Source organism: Formica exsecta, unplaced genomic scaffold, assembly GCF_003651465.1.
Source record: "Formica exsecta isolate Colony F162 unplaced genomic scaffold, ASM365146v1 scaffold395, whole genome shotgun sequence".
NCBI classification, from domain to species: domain Eukaryota; kingdom Metazoa; phylum Arthropoda; class Insecta; order Hymenoptera; family Formicidae; genus Formica; species Formica exsecta.
In genome coordinates, this window is record NW_021851188.1 from 2,041 (window position 1) to 7,484 (window position 5,444).

Consider the following 5,444-nt stretch of genomic DNA (forward strand, 5'->3'; position numbering starts at 1 on the left):
GTCGTCGTCGTCGCGTGGTGCGCCGCGGCACGTCGGTCCCGGGGACACGGCCATGCCGCTGCCCCACCCACCCAACCTCCGTCCGCCATGGCGGGGCCGCCGCGAGCCGATCAATACTTCGGCTCGGGCACGAGGCGCGGCGGAGATTGCCGAGCGCGGCCGATCGCGGCCGAGCCCCGGCACGAGGCGAACCGAGTTCCCCACCGCGGGCGGCGTTACCGGCGCTCAGTCGTGCAGGAGTGGTCGCCGAGTGATGTGTGGTATCGTAACATCGAGTGTGAACGAGGAATAAAGGGAACTGGCGTTTTAGTTTTTCGCTCGCGTTCCGATCGTCCGTGTCTCGCCCTTCGTCGCGGATATTGCAGCCCGGCCGCCAGCTGTCATCGTCGCGGCACGCAAAGTTCTAATCTCGGCCCGTCCCTCTCCGCGCGCTCGCCTCGTTGGAGCCGGTGCACGGATCCACGCGGATCGTGTACTTTACTTAACTATTTATTGTACAAAGGACTATAATAAACCGTAGGTAAGTGCGAACATTTCGGTTCTACGTCGCACATTTCCCTTTCCCCTCCACATCCCTCTCTCTCTCTCTTTCTCTTTCTGTGCCTGTGTATGTGTGCGCGTCTACGTTTCTCGTTCGCTTTTGCGTCTTGCTCGCTCCCTCTCGACCGCATGCTATAACGCGCAGGTCGGTCGGGGCCATTTCCACGCACTTCCTGTGTAACCGACTCGCCGCCGGCGGTCGCTGCCGTTTCTCGATCGTTCTCGCTCGGTCCCTTATCACCGCTCTCGTGGGAATGCGCCGAGCGAGGAACGAGCGAGTGCCGGCTATCGATCTCTGTGGCATCGTGTACTGCGTCGCAGAACGACTCGGGGTCTCGTTCCGCGTATCCCATATCTCCGCATTGACGCGTAATAATCGGGGCTCGCGTTTCCTCTGTTCGATCGATCTCCCTCGATATCTCGTTCGAGCGGATGGCTTTTCCCGATCTCGATCGATCGTCTTTGCGATAATCGGCGACGAGGCGTCGCCGCCGAGGAATTTCGCTCTCGCTCCGTGAAAGTAGCGCCGTGGCGCTTATCACGGCTGGCTCCTTCCTTCAAAGGCGGCCGTTCGTTCGTTGGCTGGCTCGTGCGCGGCCATAACCTCAAATTGGCACGACACGACGCGATGAATAATTATCCTCCGTCTGTTCGCGACTCGAGTATCTCGAGTGACCTTCGTCGTCACAGAGACCGCCTCCCACGACAAATTTTTTACCTCGCGTGGTTAAATACGTCTTTCTGCGACACTTGAGAATGTCTTTCCATGGGGTATCCTATTATCATCGTAGAGATGTTACAAAAGATGTTTTTGTTAAATTTATGACAGGAATTTGAGGAGTTATTTTCTTGTCTGTCATCGAGTGTATTTTGACAAGTAGAATAAAATCATATTTAAATTTATTCACAAAAATCGAAGAAGAAAGAAATCTCTTATCTTTTCATGTTATTCAATTCCTGAAATAAATCTATTTTAATTTATTCAGAAATCGAGAAAGAAAAAAATCTTTTATCTTTTCATTATTCAATTCCTGAAATAAATCTATTTTAATTTATACACGAATTTTATAATTTTTTAATAATAAATTTCAGTTCAATTCTTATTCGATGACAAAAAAGCATCTCGTAAACAACGTGCAATAGCTTCGAATACATTCCGATCTATTATTTTAATTTTATACGAGATCGTCCGTCTCTTATTCTTTTTTGACGCCTCGATCGATCTATTAGCATAATTACAAAGATGAGCAATTATTAATTGCTCACCTTTGTATTCTTATCAAGAGTAACGCGTAGATCCTACGCGTCGATCGATCGGTAGCCTTGAAATCTCGTTAAATGTGAAGTCTGTGTTCGTATTCTCAGGCTGTATTTATAGTAGCGGTTCAATGTTATTTTTCTCTCGTGTCTCTATTTCACGTGACTATATTTATTGCGACAAGTAACGACGATCGATATCGACGGTGAATTTTTAGAAAGAGAATCGAGGAATTTTAATCTTTCAATATCTCTGCAATTTTAATAATCTCTTCCTTTGATGTCAACGACAATCGATATCGATTGTGGGCGCGAGACGATATTTTGCGAGGAAAGGAAGTTATAAAAAATTGATTTCATTTCTTCAACGTCCTTAAATAATAAATATGTACAATAAGCGGCTGTCGCGTAATATCTCGGGTGAGCGGGTATAGATATTAATTTTATCAGTTACCGTTTATCTACATCTATATCGCGTCATGTTTCACTTGGCTGATAAGCTCTGCGCTTATTTACGTAAAGCTGAAGTTTGCACCAAAGTCGCAATATTCTCCGGTCATTTTCCGTTCGTCAAAAATCGCGGCTTATCAACCATGAACTTGAACTGTGGCGACTGATTGACAATTCGTTTATTTATATAGTTAAACGGCAGAACCGATAAATTTTGAGCAAATCTTCCAGAATTAATCGCAACGTTTTTATAGTATTATAGATAATTTTATTATTCGTACATAAATGCCATTTATTATTGAATAATATTGCTTTTTATATTCCCATTTTTTATAATATATTTTTATTAATGTGAACGCATACACGCTTATAAGGTAGGTGTCGTGTAAACGACACGTAAGTTTTACTTCAAATAATGATACTTTTCCAGTTATCTTAACCACATTTCTGATTAGACGCTGCACTATCTGTCAATATAATCTTTTGAGACAAATTTAGAATGTCCTAGAAATTTCTTAATTTTAACGAGAGATTTTGACTAATTACTAGAATTGATCTAACACAATTAACGAGTATTTTTTTATATTTTTTATACGATATATTAAAAATAATTTCAACAAATAAAGAATAAAAAGATTACAAAAATATAATTTAATTGACTTTAATGATATATCACTTAAAAATTGCTTTTATCTAAAAGCAAACATTTGATCAATATATATTAAATATTCTTTAATTTATTTTATATTCGAAAAATATTACCTTTAACATTTATTTGAATATTTTATATTTCTATCAATATTTTCGTGGAGTGATAGTTAATTTACGTCGTGGTCGTTTGATATTAATGAATCGCGGCGCTATCGCGTGAGTGTGGCAATGACGATTTACTCGGAATCTCAGCCTCGTTGCCAGGCTGCGGGCATTCATAAAAGCTTGCAAAAGCGTCGATTACCCACGCGTGACGCCAGCCGCATTCTTCCCGTGTCGAGGCGGAATGGTAAAAGTGCATTTACTTTCAGGATCGAGTATCGATCTAACATATTTAACCAGAAGGATGACGGAATAGAAAAACGTACTGCGTCAAACTGCGACACTAATTCGAAGTACTCGTGCTTCGAAAACAACTGTCGAAATTTGTAATCCTTCGGAATTAATTAACGGAGAGTTTTCAGACATTTAATTATCAACGCTTTTTAAGCTACTTTCCTCTTCAAATATTTTATAAAGGAAATGCATGTAATTATCAGTATTGCTGTTAATAATGATTCAACATAAAACGATCATTATTTCTTTGCCTTCTTTAGATTTTTCTTATTTTATTTTATTTTTTTTATGTATTTTTTTTCTGTTTTGTTATACCTGTCTTTTCTCATTTATTTTCTCGGCATCTTATTCTGAATTTTTTGTTGATGTTGAAATTATAATTACATTTTTTTTTTTTTTTTTTTTTTTTTTTTTGTATAAATAAATTTATAAAATAAACATAAAATTGCAAAATTTAGCGCGAGATAAATATATATATACAATCTGAAAGATTTATTTTAGTGAACACTTTTTTCGGAATAACTCGCTATTTTTCGAAACACCCCGATAATTTCGATAAGGATCAGATATATCGCACTCGAAGCGATCTCGGGATAATCTTGGTGGGAATTGGAGCAACTTCGCGCGCGCGCAAGTCGAGATGCGTTCCTTCGCGAGAGTTCTACGCGCCAGAAATATTTCGACGGCGAAGCTCGTCGTCTTGTAGACCCGGCAAAGTCGTCGTCGTCGTCCGCTAAACTCACTAAAGCCAGGTGGATCGCGCGCGATTAAATATAGGACGTCGAATGCATCTACCTATCTACCCGCTCGCTCAATATTTCTGTCCGAATTTCTTTGTGCGGTTCGCTCTGTCTTCCGGCTTTCCAACGATTGATATTTATTGTTCGCTGTTCGATATGCATGATTTATCAGTGGAGGAATATTGCGGAATGTTGTATGAAATAGATTTAAGTTAAAGATGTCGGCTACGGTATCGCGAGATCGTTTACCTCTCGGGAGAAACCGCGTGCCTTACATATCCTGTACACATCTTTATATGTATGTAATTTACTCCTCGCGTTCTCACGGGTAATTTGCAGTTCTGTTACCTTGATTGCGAATCTACAAAGTTATCTTACAGTTGCGCATTCTTTTCTTAATAAATTGCGATTTTTTATAATTGCCTGACTGATGGGAAATTTACATTAGTTGTAAATTGGAAAATGACTATTTTGATTCATAAAATTCACTTGTAGAATATAAATATGAGAAAGAAATTAACATCACTATGACTATATAATTTACATTTATTTTTTTAATTCTTTTGGATAAAAAAAATAGTGATTAATTTTTAACTAAAAAGAATATTTTTGACTAAAATATTATTTACTAGACAAGCATATAATAAATTAATTCGAATTTTGAAATTACCTTGGGATTAATTATTTCATTAATTGCCGGAAATCCTATTTTTCGTTGACGAGAATTCGCGCATTATCTTAGGAAACCCAGGTACTTGCGGAATGCCATTCCCCCTTCTCCGAGTGTATCTCGAGAAAGCGGCGAATGTCGCGAACCGGAAGTGTATTAATGAAACCAGATCTCGGATCTTTTCATTCGTGGTATAAAATTCTTTTGCCTCATTCATTTTATAAAAGACTCTTTCGCTTACTTAAATATGGAACATGGATAACGTCGGTGTTAATCCAAATTTATTGCCCATCGTGAATTTATTACGGTACCGGGGATCCGCGAAGAGGATTTATGGATCACCAGACATCGAGAGGAAACGATTTTTAGATTCGAAACTCTCCGCGCGTGGGCTTAAACTGTGACAATCGATTTATAGAAATCATAGATTTTAAAATTTTTCGAGAGTTAAAGAGTCGAAATTTCAATTTTATAATATTAGGAATTCATAATTGAAATAATAATCTTTTTGCGTGAACGATGACGTTTATACAATTATTTGACAGATGATACACGTGCAAAAGTAATCATCGCAGAGGAATTCCGCTATTTTTTCACATGAAATTTCTCGCAGCGCGGCATTATTGCGAAAAAAAAATTACGATAAAAATTGCACGCGTGATAGCGATCGACGTTATTATCGCGTGTTTCTCCCCCTCCGTCCCGTACAACAGGTGACATGGCCGGCATTACTTCCGGCA

The 5,444-nt window shown here is 39.5% G+C and overlaps 1 protein-coding gene across 2 annotated transcripts in view; it reads left to right on the forward strand.

The window, feature by feature from the left end:
* The first annotated feature begins 214 nt into the window (after positions 1-214).
* LOC115239813 (14-3-3 protein zeta) overlaps positions 215-5,444 on the forward strand; it is a 27,512-nt gene continuing 22,282 nt past the window's right edge. The window contains exon 1 of one of the 2 annotated variants that reach the window (XM_029814571.1): positions 215-520. The gene's annotated coding sequence lies outside the window, so the exon portion shown is untranslated. The remainder of the gene's footprint in view (positions 521-5,444) is intronic. The other variant, XM_029814570.1, reaches the window with a different exon arrangement.